Source organism: Talpa europaea (assembly GCF_964194135.1).
Source record: "Talpa europaea genome assembly, chromosome: 1".
NCBI lineage: Eukaryota > Metazoa > Chordata > Mammalia > Eulipotyphla > Talpidae > Talpa > Talpa europaea.
Genome location: NC_140073.1, coordinates 114041540 through 114055897, shown reverse-complemented (window position 1 = coordinate 114055897; position 14358 = coordinate 114041540). Strand labels below are relative to the sequence as shown.

The window sequence follows — 14358 nt, the reverse complement described above, 5'->3', positions numbered from 1 at the left end:
ACTCAACTTTAGATCTGCTAAATTCTTGCATTTTCACACATTTATTATATGATATAATGCAGAAAAAAAGTAAACCAATGCATAAATTATCATGTATCAAGCACCATGTTACTTCCATCTAGGTTGAGAATAGATACTGACAGCACCCTGATGGTCTCCCTTAGGCCCTCTCCTTCCCTACCAAAAGTTGCGATATCCTGAGTTTTATGAAAAACATTTCCCTATTTTTCTTTATGGCTTTAACATACACATGCATCCTTTACTTGTTTTTTTGCACTTACTTAGATGGAATCATACACTATGTTCTTTTTTCTCTGATTTGTTTCATAAGTATTATGTTTGCATGATTCATCCATATTGTTGCATATAGTGGCAGTGCATTCTTTTTTTTTTTTTGCTGTATATTATTTCATTGAATGCATGTACCAAAGGGTACATTGAATGCATGTATGCTACAATCATTAGACATTTGAGTTGTTCCCAGTTTGGGACAATTGTAGAAAAGGTTGTGATGAACAGTCTTGGCTTCTCTCTGTAGGTGGACATGTTGATGAATTTCTGTTGAGCACCCATCTAGGATAGAATTGCAGGACATAAAGTATACAAGTTTAGTAGATAATGAATTGTCAAACTGTTTCCCACAGGGCCTGTACAAAATCTATCCCAACAGTAGATGAGAGTTTTAGTTGCTCTAACATGTTGTTGTCAATCTAATTTCAGTTATTATATATTATTATCTTTTTTGTGTTCATTGGCATTTCCCTCATTGTCAATGAGATCAAGTGACCTTTTTCTATGTTTGTTGGCCATTTGGATATCATTGTTTGTGAGTGTGTAATGAAGAGAAATCTATGGTAGTACCTTCTAAAAGCTTTATTGGTTTTCCTTTGACATTTATACTTACAGTTTACATGGAATTGATTTTTGTCTATGATGTGGAGATCAGGTTTTGATTTTGTTTCCCCCCGCCCCATATGATTATCCAGCTGTCTCAGCACCACTTGTTGAAAGATTTTATTTTACTTTGTCACCTTTATCTTATTCAAGTGTCCATATAGCATTAGTCTGTGGGCTCTCTATTCTATTTTGTTGATCTTTTCATCTATCTTATGCAATTATCACACTATCTTAACTATTATATATGCTTTTAAGGCTTCGATATATAGTTACATTCTTTGTGAATAACAGCAATTGATTTCTTCCTTTCCAATCCTTTTTTATTTTTTTGCCTTACTGAGCTAGCTAAAACCTCCAGTACAAAGTTGAATAAAATGTTTCGTAATGCCAGTCTTACCTTGTTCCAGGTTTCAAAAGGAAATGTCTCAACATTTCAGTAAAGGAGGTCACTATTTGTTTTAATTAGCTTTTTAGCAGATTAAGGAACTGACTTTCTACTCCTAATTAGCTGAAAGTTTTTATCCTAATTTGCTGATTTTTTCAGATGTTATTTCTGCATCTGTTGAGATGCTCATATGATTTTTCTCTTCTATTCTGTTAATTATACTGATTGGCTATCCATTTCCAGCCAACTTTGCAATGCTGCCATAGCCCCATCTGGACATGATATATTGGCCTTTTTGTGTATTCATGAATACAACATATTAAATAATCTACATTTTTAAGTAAAGTTGGTCTATGGTTTCCCTTTTTCTAACAGGAATGTATCAGGTTTTGCTGGCTTCATGAAATAAGTTAGTGAGTAGATCTTTGTTTTTCCAATTTAGGAAGTGTATATTGAGATTGATCATTATTTCTTCTTTTGATATTTGTTGGAATTCAAAAATATCATCTGAAGCTATAGTTTTCACTATGGGAAGGCTTTTATTTACAGATTAAATAGTTTAGGCTATTCAGATTTTTATTTCTATTTGTTTTAGTCTTTCACAGTGTGTTTCTAGCAATTGCCACTTCATTTACATTTTCAAATATACTAACATGAAGTTTGTCGTAGTAGCTTCTGTTATCATTTTAATGTCTCTGTTATCTGTGGTAATATCCCATTTTTTTCATTTTCAACATTGGTTATTTTGCGCTCATGCTCGCTCTCTCTCTCTTTCTCTTTCTGAATCAGTTTGCCAAGGCATTTATCAATTTTGTTAACTTCTTAAAGTGCCCACTATGGACTTTATTTGGTCCTATTATATGCATACTTTTTATTAATTTCTGCTAATATTCCTTGTTTTCTATTTTAAACCTTTTCTAGAATTTCTTTAAAATGAATCCTTGCCTCATTAATTTCTCAGTCTTTTTATGTGTATGTTTTCTAATATAAATTTTAGGGTTGTAAATTTCTCTCTAAGCAATTAACTTCAAGTTTTGATAACAGTATTTTCACTATTACTAATTTCTAATTTCCAAATAGTTTCCATTTATATTTGAAAAGAATGAGTATTCTCTTTTGTTTTGTGGCATAGTATTTCCCAAATACAAATCTGACCTAGTGGTTGTATTGCTTATATCAGAATTGGTATTTTGTCTACTTACTGTATCAGTTTTAAAGTATGCTAAAATCTCCCAGTATTATTATGGATCTCTCTGTTTCTTTGTACTGCAAATTTTTGTTTCTCTGCTTGGAAGCTGCATACCAGAAATTTCAAAATTATTATATTTTCCTGATGAATTGAGTCTTTTGTAAGTGATTAAACATCACACTTTGTTTCTAATAATGATTTTTGTCTTAAAGTTTAATGTACATGTGTGCTATTCACTAGTGTATCACTACTGGATACTAATCTTTTTGCATCTATATAACCTATTGTGCCTCTTTGTAAACAGTGTTTAGGTGTTTTCTTTTAACCAGTCTGAGTATAAAATCTTATCATTTAGCCCATTTAAATTTAATTAGACTAAATTAATTAAATACTGATGTATTTAGTACAGTGGCTAACACCACTAACCTCTTGCCAGACAGACTTGGGTTTGAAAATTGGCTGTATTATTGACAAGATGTGTTGTCTAGAGTTATCTAGAGTTATCTCTGGGCTTGGCTCCTTGTCTGTAAAACTGAAATAGTAATGACTGCTTTTCAGGTGTATTAAAAGGTTAATGAGCAAAATATATAGTAGACATATATAGTAGATCCTAAATACTGTTACAGGGGTAGGAGTGAGGCTCATAAAAGGAAGAGAGCATTTGAGAAAGACAATCCATACTAGAGAGAAAAGAAATGGCTACATGGATACTGTGAGATCAACTCATGGGAACACTGAAAACTTAACAGAAGAGTAAATACTTGATCGGCTGAGAACTATTGTAACTTCTGGAGCAGGGGGTTAGCTGTATGACAAGCCTGAAGAGGCCACTACTTTGGAATTCATTCTCAAGTGGAAGTCAGCCTATCCCTTATACCTCAGAACCCATTGGTAGTTGTAAAAATAAGCGGTCCCAGAAGATCTAAAGAACTACAAACTTTTACAAATGAAGTTAACATTTTTGAATGCCAGGGAGGCATTGAACTGTGGTTAGCTTCTGCTCTAGAAAAAGAGCTCTGAGTTAGCGTAGGAAGTGAAGATAGTTAATGTGAAAGTGGGTAGAGGTGATTCCATATTCCGTTGCAATACTACTCTATATCAAGATGTCACAATCACACTAATACATGTAGGGCAGGGAGGATTGACTAAATTAGCCAAATCAGTGTGGTAGAGTTGAAAGTACTTTATGTTCTCTTTCTACTCCGCTACTAACTTACTATGCAATTTAAAATTCTTTGTTTCTCAAATATTTATAATTTAGATAGGAATAATTTCTGCCCTGCCTACTTCTCAGGTTTATTATAAAATAACAAATATGCAGGCATTTTAGAAATCAAAGTCAAAAGTAAAATAGTTAGGTTTTGGAACATACAAAATCAAGATTTGATATTTACCAATTTATACACTAAAGCAGAAAGCTTTTTTTGACCATTTATCTAAATGGAAGTAACATTGCTTTACAACACTATCTGTGATTCAGAGAGAGGACCACATGTCTTCATATGTATGCGAGCACAGTCACCCAGCACCAGGGCACCCACAGTCCTCCACCATAGTTCATTGTGCCCCACCTCCATACCATGTACTCTATTCTCCCCTGCCCTCTGTGGTAACCTCAGTTTTATAGTCAGATCTAGGGTTTGTTATTGGTTTGGTTCTGTCTGACTCTTGTTTTGTTTCTATATATTCCACATATAAATGAAGCCATCTGGTATTTGTCTTTAAATAAGCTTTTTGAGTTTTAAGCTTTTAAGTAAACTTATACATTTTGGTCTCTAGAATTCCTCCATAATCTTAAAAACTGAGACTCCTAAAGAACTTTTGCTTATGTTTATACTTCTCTACCTATCTGTGCCATATTAGAAATTAAAATTGAGGGCCTCCCTGGTGGCTCAAGGGGTCAAGCACCTCACTATGAAGAAGTCCGCAGCCTCTGCAGCACGAATTCGATCCCCGGCTGGCCAAAGAGCAACTCACATGGCGAAGCAGACCTCTCCTGACTCGCCCACTGCTCCCCTTAGCAGTGTATTTCAGTCAGTCTGCCTATTCTGGTCCCCACTCTGTCTCTGGTGAATCCTCTCACCCCCTGCATCTCTGGCCTGTACCCCAGCTCCTGTATGCATAAATAAATAAATCCTTTTTTAAAAAGAAATTAAAATTGAAAAATATTTAAAATATTCACCAATTTATTTTAAAATGATAGTGATTAGGATAAATAATATATTTCTATTAAAAATAACTAGATCTTTTAAAGAAAAAAGCATGGGAAGAATGGCATTTCCTTACAATTTTGCAAATCTCTTTAATGTTGGACTTGATAGAAGACAGCTAACTGAATTCTCATATCTGTTTCTGAATTCAGTTTGCTAAGATGTCATAGGCCATGTAACTATGGGAAAACTCAATTCATATTCATGAGAGAATGAGTGTGAAAATGACAAACATCTTAGTCTTATTATGAAAATGGTTTTGACTTTACTGACACCCAGAAAGGGTTTAGAGTTTCCAAACCATATCTTGAAAATTGCTACTCTTATTTCTGTAGATGTCTCCTAAAACACTTGCCAGAGAATCTTTTGACAACTGGATGCTAAAAGTTGACAGTGCTGTTGCTAAAAAGAAGTGGTATGTAATGCCATTATTGATGAAACAAATTTTTCAAAAATATTTAAGGCATAATTTCATATTTTGATAGTTCTATATGAATTATTTATTTTTAACTTCATATAGTCCCATTTTGAAAGTGATTTGTGTGGTTTAAAATATAATTTACAAATTCAACTTATGTTTGAAGAGAAAAATAATTCTTACAGCTGAATTTAATGTGACTTTTGTGACATAATATGATTTGATTTATTTTGTAAAATCAGGCTCACTTCCATTTTAGGCTTACAACATTACTGTTATCATTTCATTTAGATCAATGGCAAACAGTTAAAAAGATGTCTTGGGGTCATTTGTTTCCCAAGTGATTTTTTTTTTTTCCAAATGCTGGGGAGAGCATAGCTTGGAAATTATTTATTCACAAATCTTGGCATTTGGTTTTTCACACCTCAAGGTTTCTTCTTAGCCCTCCTCACTAGCTTATTTACACGTCATGGCCAACAGTCATCAAACACTGAGGAACAAGAGGTGTTCTCAAAGGGCAGTCTTTTATGTCCTAAATCAGATATGATAGGAATAGTTTTTTCCCATTGATCAGAAGTATTCCTGGAGAATAAAGAGAGAAAGTAAATCTTTGTGTACACTAAGACTTCTCCAGAGCCCCCAATGGGAGCCAGGTTTGGGGCTGCTGTGGCTTATGTCAGTGGACAAGGGCCTGTACTCAACTCTGGCTTAATCTGCTTTTGACTGCTTCAGGACTGTAGACTCTTTTAAGAACCCCTACTCCATTCTCAGGAGAACTTAGAAAGGAAACAATTTGCCTGCCTAGCCCTCCCAGGAGGTCCTCAGTTCTATGTCTATTCAACTTTTCCCATTATTTTCTTTTCCAAAAAGGGAAAAGAACCACTGACTTAGGTTATGCTATAAGAAAACTACTGTGAGTGAATTAGGTGTAAACACACCTCTGTCATCCCATCCTTACTCTTTACAGTCAGAGAAGTTCCCTCTCTAGTCAGTTGAACCTCCTGCTACCTGCAGTGACATCTCCTTGAAGCCTGAAGAGGTATGAAAGCTATGTTCAATCAAATGTTTTAAGCCACATATATTCCACCAATGCAGTGTGCCCACTACACCCCTAAAATTTCTACTTAAAGGAGCAACGTCTGGTTTTGGAATCTACTTTTAAAAATGTTGACATATTAAGTGATTATTTTCAAGCAAAGATTCACGGCATCTTACCTTTTTCCCCTCATTTTTAAATACTCTCCCTCCTTCCTATTTTTTTCTTTCTTTAAAAGCCGAGATGGCTTCTTTTTTGTTTTTTTCAACCTGGGTCAATATAATACAGGACTAGAAGTGGGGGGAAAAAAGTATTCAAGTTCAGTAAAAGGAGCAATAAAATCAGTCCATGAGCCAAGAGACAAAGTCATGGGAAGACAGCAAAGGCTAATGCCTTCTCCCCTGAGGAGAAGCCAAAGCAGAAAAGACTCCAAAATAGAGCCCTGCATGCAACCATGCAACCACTGATAGCCAGACTGCAAAGCATGGATGTGAAGACAATCATTAAGAGGCCAACTAATTCTGCTAAAAGGGGTCCTTTATTAAATATGCTCTTAAGGACATCATCTGACCCTTGGAATATAATCCTCAAAATATATTCTTTATCCAGCTTATTTAAATTTTATTCAAAATCATAGTGTGTTTGAAAATGTTAGATATTTTTTCATTTGGTTTGAAGGCAGTCAAATATCAAGGACTATGCGCATATTCATTTCTTATTTCTTAAAAAAAATATGTCCAAGTTACTGGGAGGGGCAGAGTTGAAACTCATACAACTTATTTTTTATTTAGAATAAGTCCTAACACTTTATTTTTATGATGAACCATATGATCCATAAGCAGCTTTTAAGCTCATCCATTTAATCACAGTTCAGGCCAGAAGATGAGGTTACCTCTGTAGGGTAGGGTCACAGATGAGCCCCCGGAGAGCAGGCAGGACACTGGTAGAGAGGTGAACATCAAGAAACCTCCTACAGAGAAGCAGTGCACCAGCTGGAAAAACATGACACCAGATGCAATAATAATCATGGAGAGATCTAGGCCCCACAGCAGCCAGGGGTTCTGGCAAGGGGATGGGGGAGAAACCTGAGTGAATGAGCCACTTTGTATGCTAGTTCTGGGTGGTACTTATGAAGCACCAGGGGTGAGGAAGAGAAGCCCGTAGTATCTACCCACTGACCTGCCCTTTTGCACTTTCACTGCATACACATTTGCAGTCATGGGAACAGCTCCCCAAGTTCCAGTCATAGTTTTCTAAAATCTACTGCATCACTGAAGGGGATTGTTTATTATAACCAATCTACAGATCTCCTGGCTCCCCTGCAGATCTTAAAATATCAGGTGAAAAATGCAGTACTCAAAAATCAGCATATAAATACATGAAATTACCATAAAATATATGAAAATTCAGTTTTTCTCATAAGAAATCATAAAATTTCTTTTATGTGGGTTGATGACCAGGTATACAACTTGTCTATCATAAAAACATATTTCAGCTAAATCACATTTTCCTTAGAACTATTGATGAGAACGATTGGTGCTCTTCTGCTTTCTGGCATTGAAATGAGATCATTAAAATTGCCTTGTCTTATTTGAATTTGCATCCAAATAATGCAATTCAGGTTACAAGTGGATTGGAGAATAGATCAAACAGAATTGGCCATGTTTTTTAAAGCTGGATGATACCTACATTGGGGTTCCTATACTCTTTGTTTTCTTATGTCTCAAATTTTCCATAATAAAAGTTTAAGAATTATATTTAAGATTTTAACTTACTGTCTTTTTAAATTAGTGTTTCAAAAGCAATCTATGCATATTGTAAGAAATTCAGAAAGGATAGTAAAATGTAGAGAAGGAGAAAAAAATCTTAGTGTGCACAAGCTTTCGTAACACTAAAATATCAAATATGCTAACAACAGCATTCGATAAATATAAATTGATCGGTGGTCGTAGTAGCCTCAACTGGCCCTTAACTTTAATGACATAATTTCCCCAGTATTGACGGAAACTGATAGTACTCAACATTTGTGAAAGTGAATGGTGATTTAAAAACAGCGATAACATACATGTTGCTTTTTAACCACCCAGCAGTTGTGATAATTGTCAGTTTAGGTCCAATGGTGAACTAGTGTGAGTAAATAGATTCTTGAGAATAATGTGTTTATCCTCCACAATTTGCATGACACTTCCAGGGAAGAAAGACATCATCTGATCATTTATTGCCTACTGTGGCTTTATAAAGCATCTTGAGAAAAGTGCTGCAGAGCCATTCATTTCCACTGCCGAAACTGCAGTATCATTTCTGCAACCAACCATAAACACAGTATTTAACATTTCAGTACAGTTATGGTATTTTGTTTATCACTAGCTAACAAATTACCCTAAAATTTATCAGCTTAAAACTGTAAACATTTATTATCTCACATCATTTCTGAGGATTAAGAAACCCCAGGAGCAGCCTAGGAAAGTAGTCCTGACTCAAGATCTCTTCATGAGTTGTAGTCGAACTTTTATCACTACTGCATTTACCCCAAGCCTTGACTAAAGAATCGGTTTCCAAGTTCACTCACAAGATTGTTAGCCAGCCTCAGTTTCTTACCACAAGGACCTCTTCGTAGGCTGCCTTAGTGTCCTCATGACATAACCACTGTTTTCCCAGAGTGTTAGTGACCAGAGAGGGAGACAGTAAAGAGCAAGAGCATATGAGAGTGCCTAGATAGAAGCTACGTTCATTTGTAATCTAGTCTTGGAAGTAACATACCATCATTTCCACCCTGTTCTGTTAGACTAATCCCAGTGTGTTGGTGGTGGGAGGGGGGGAACGCAAGGATGTAAATACCAGGAGGTGAGGATCATTCAAGGCTGGCTGCTAACATGTAAGAGAGAAAAAGAAAAATAAGTCATAAATATTAGAGATAAGATGCACATAAATGGATTTGTAAGGTTTAAGTCACATACAGTTGGCCCCCAATCCATCTAGGATTATTTTGTTACTAATATAAAGAGGTTACTTCATCAGTTAAAACTTTTATTTTAATGCAAAGTACCCCTCTCAAACATCAAGTCAGAAGATTGCTGAGTTTATCTACATTCAGAGCTAAAGAGATTGCTGCTAAATTCTGTCATATCCCCACCCTTCACAAATGGAATCATCTGTCCCTCTGCCAAAGTTCAGTTTCTCCTTTCTTGCCCCATTTCTGGTGAACTTCAATCTGAATTGGCACTAATGCTCTAAACGGGTATTTTTGTTGATTTCTAATCTTAACTATCCCAACCAAAAAGTCATGGTAGAAATATGGCATTTGACTTCTGCCTCAAACAAATTTAAAAGCTCAACAAAAGAAGAAAATAATCTCCCAAACCCAAACTAGAGGCCTTTGGAAAAAGTGAGAAACTTTATAATCATAATTCATTGCTATCCCTAGGCCTCTGTTTATGCATACTAAGTTAAAAATTATACTTCAGTCTCTTTCCTAGTATTAAACTCTAAATCCACACTTACATGTTGATTTTTAGTAATGGTAGTTTTAAAAAATATTTCAGGGTCTCCTACCTTTCAGAATATAAGTTATCACTGCAAATAACTCAATTCAGTAACTTAACAATTAATGTCAGTAAGTCACTGATAGTCGACCCAGAGAATCATATTTTTTCAGCTGTGGTATTGATCAGATTGTAATAAAGCATGTAATCTGTTGCCACGTTTGTACCATCTCATCAAAAGTAGAGACAAATAATGTACTCAAGTAGCTCTAAAATTACAAATTAAGGAATGATTATTTCATTTTAAATCCTGAAAAAAAAAAGATTATTCAAATATAGTAGAAAGGGAAGAGAGAGAAAAGTGATATCTTTTCACTTTCATAATAGCTGTCATAAAATAGCCTTTATAATAATTTTTATTGGTAAAAAAGATTTAATCATTTTTACAGATGATTGACTAAGTTAACCCACTTTAATGGAAAGAGTTTGATGTGTGACCATTCATTCTGGGGCCTAATAGTCACTATTAATCATTATCTTCTCCACCCACAGTAGTGCTCTCAATAGCCTACAATTCTGATTCTTTCTCAAGTCTTCCCTTGATGTTATCAGAACATGTGGAATTATATTGTCAGGTATTTTTTTCTTGTCAGGATAATTCATTAGTATCTCTTCAAAGGAGTTTTTTGTACCACTTTGAAAATAAAGCATCTACATCTCCCCACACAAGTTAATGTTTTTAATTCTTTAACCAGCATTTAATAGTTAGGAGTGAAGAGATTCTCCCTTCTGTTTCATTTTCTATGAGTTATTATGTTTATACAACCAAATTTTGTTGGTTTTCTTTTTGGGTCCTTTTTAGGTTCTCTTTAACAGATACTTTTTCCCAGGGAAACACAGTGGTGTTGATCATAGCAGTAGGTCTAATTCCTTTCTCCTATGTTTACTTTTGAAGAACTCCCACAGACTGACTTGGCCTTGGCCATAGATAGAAGTTTATTCTGTATGATGTGTTTGTGTAAAGGAGGGGGTGACAAGGGTAGTGTAGGGAATAATGTATACAAACATGTAAAAGAATCCTCAAGTACCCTTGGTAATATCATACCCAAGAATGAACGATTAATGCCAAATTCCTGCCTAAGGACAAGTTTTGATAGGGCAGGAGTAGAGATACCACAGAGATACCAGGCACCTAAAAGGGGGTTAGGTGAAATTAGGCAGAACATACTTATATCCAAAATCAGTCATCTGTCCTTCCATCCAAATGCTGCCTAAAAAAAATCTCCCCCAGTGACTTCCAAAGAAATTTAAATCAATACGTGAAAATATTCTTTCATTTTATGACTTTGAAACTATTTTCAAGTCTATAAAACTCTTTCCCTTACATTTTCATTAAAAAGGCCCTAATTTCACAGTTATTCTTGTATTTCAGAGAATTATCCCTGATACCTAGGTGGGATTCCTTGATGCTGAATTACCTAAGAATAACGTAAAGGGTAACATAAAGGCTTCATTTTATAGGGACAAAATGAGAGAAATGAGAGACAATCTGAAATCTTTTTGTGACCTTGTATAAATACTGTGTGTTCACCCATGGAATTATTTCCCCTAAAATCTATGTATAGCCCTTTGGGATAAGTTAAATTATAAAGTCCTACAGAGCAGGTTATCAAGATATGAATAACCAACACCAACACCCAAAGGACAGTGATTAGTGATGAACCAGTCTATGATTAGTGGCCAAAGTTGTCAGTCTGAAGTTTGAAGTTATTAATGGATGAAGGTCATAGGAACATGTACTTACCATTTGAAGATGATATTAAAGCTATATCTGTGTAATAACTTTTTCTCTTGGCTATAAGGTAAATTCAACCTCTTTGGCAAACCTCAGCCTAATAATCAGCCCAGGAAAACTTACTGGACACACAAACACATATGCACATATAAATTGAGTGTCTTTATATATGGAAGCCATAATTGAGATGAGTGACCAAGGTTTTCAAGCTTGCTGTTTCCCGGCATGAAAGAACAATAATTCATGATCCTGAGACAGTCCACAAATAGAGTAGAAACAGCACCGAGTCCAATACTTCTTAGGATAAAGAGAGGGTTGCAGATTTAGAAGAACATTGTGAAAAATAAAAGAAGGAATTTAGCTCTACCTAAGCATTGGAAAAGTCATGATGTCTCATGTACAATTGACAGTTTTCAGGGACTTGCGCTGCATAGCTCCACTTCTACACAAATATTCTTCTACATGCAGGTTCTGTGTTCATGGATTCAACCAACAGTTGCTTATCTCAGTGATGCAGAATCTATGTTTAGGTAAAGCCAACTATAAATTATACTGTGTTTTTGACTGGGGGGGTCAGTAATCCTAACCCCTTCATTGTTTAAGGGGAAACTGTATTCCTATGTTTATTATTTGAGAGGATAATGCCTACTATGATGGGAAAAATGCATATGGTGGAGGATGAGAATATTAGCAGCTCTGACTTTGCTACTTAACTTGAAATGGAAACAGTATTCTAGACAGAAAAAGTTTCAGAAACGGACTAGTAAAATGTCATTTGTATAAATTGGACTAATTATCTCCTGCCCTAAATTCCATGAATAATCCTCATTTTCCTCTTTCAGCTTTTTTACCCAGAAAAGGAAAAAAATCATCTTTATGCATTTACCCTTTTTTTTTAGAAAGTGACCTTCTGGAACTGCATTTTTGGCATGTTCTGGGTGGGTGTAAGCATTCTGGGGGTGTTCAACAAATGATGATAGAGAAACTTAGATGAAGAACATAAAGTCAAACAACTAATATAGTTCAATTCAGAACTCTTAATGCCGAAGTTTCCAGCAAAGCCAGGTCTCACACACATCACCTTTAAACTATGTCTAAACAGATTTTTAAACAAACTGATTTTGTTTCCTTATATTAACTTACTCAGGTAGTCCTCTTAAGTGTTGAGTTGAAATGCCAGCAAGTCGAATTTTGTTAAATTGTCTTGGAAATACCATTTATTTTCTAGACATGTTCAAGACGTGTTTGCACTATTCTGTCATCCTTGGGTAGGGAAAAAGAGGACTTGCTACAAATAGGATTAGTGGGTCACAGATTGAATTACTACTCACTCATGTGAAATCATGAACTTATTATATTTTCATGGTTTGTCATGCATAAGATTTTTAAAAAGCCAGACTTGAAACTTATATATGTTACTAGTCATCATCTGCAGGGCTTCTCAAGTCAATGATGTCCACTCACTTGTTGGATATATTTTTTAAATTTACAATAAAAATGTTTGTATAGTCTATAACTTGCAGAGTACTTTGTTCTACATTCTTCTCAATATGTTCTAGAGCTGTGACCTCCAAGAGCTTGAATTGGCTATAGCTACAGTATCTGTTTTCTCCAAATCTGCTGTCACTGTCACTATTCTTGCAGTCTCAGAAACTTGAAAGCTTTCCATGATTTATCTTCTGTCCTTCCACTTCCATTCCAATTGTCACCAAATTACACCACAAAAGGAATCACCTTTCCTCATTGTCTGCAGGCCATATCTCCTCACTGGCCAATCTACTTTTTCCAAACTCCCTCTTTTGGATTACTCTTATGTACAGTCCTTCCAGAATAATCTCACTAAAATACCATTTATAATATCCTCTAGCCAATCTGACTACTACAGACCTAAGTGATTGCTACAGACTCAGAGTACCTATATTACTTATAGTCAGGCCCATGTAGTTTAACCCTTTAGTATTTGCAAACAGTTTCATTTGAATTAATTGTGTCTTTCTTGAGGAAAGAGAAGTGTCTCATGTTTCTTTTCAGCTACTATATCTCCCAACATAAGATTTGTTTAAGACTGATCCTCAGGATCTAATCCTATTTAGTAATACTTTATTTTTTTTAACCCACTAAATTTTAATAAAGACACCATCCAATGAATTACGATATAATTAAAAGTTTGCTTTAAATATTTTTTAGAGAGGGGACACCACACTTCTACTCAATTAGGTGAAACATTTTTGTAGTCCAGAGCTCTTTTATTTCTTTTTGCACACCTATCATGCCATGAATTCATAAGGAATAGGTTCTAGCAGCTCAGGCTCCTTCCCATTGGTTCTCACAAAGTGTGCTTCTCTAGGTGGAGCAGGCTGGCGCTTCAGCTGAACCCAAGTACCCTTCTCTTTGGCTTCCTTTTTCTTCTGATCATTTTCTTTCACACGTTTCAGGAAGCTATCTCGGCTCTTAGAGTGCTTAATGTGCTCAATACGAACATTAATTCTCTTTGCAAGAATCTTGCCCTTGCTTGTTTACAACAATGCCAACTGCATGCTGGGTAACATTATAGACTCTTCCGGTTTTGCCATGGTAGCATTTGTGGGGTATTCCTTTTTGAACAGTGCCCATCCCCTTGATGTCAACAATATCACCTTTCTTATAGATTCACATGTATGTGGCCAAAGGAACAACTCCATGTTTTCGAAAAGGCCTAGAGAACATATAGCGGGTCCTTCTTCTCTTTCCCTTTGTGTTAGTCATTTTGGCGACTGACTGGAAGATGGCGGTTCCGGCCGAAAGGCTATTTAGTAATACTTTAAATGTGCCATCTATATTCTGTGCTATGCGGGAAGAGGTACACTATGATTTATTCCTTTATTCATTCACTCATCAGATATTTTCAAACTCTGTATGCTAGACACTGTGCAATGGACATGAAGAAGCCTTGTCTTAAAGGCTCTT

General features: G+C 35.5%; 1 pseudogene across 1 annotated transcript; it reads right to left on the bottom strand.

Moving 5' to 3' along the window:
- Positions 1-13651: 13651 nt before the first annotated feature.
- Positions 13652-14157, bottom strand: LOC311168699 (large ribosomal subunit protein eL21-like; annotated as a pseudogene). The gene has a single exon. The product of its transcript is annotated as a large ribosomal subunit protein eL21-like (transcript).
- Between the last annotated feature and the right edge of the window lie 201 nt (positions 14158-14358).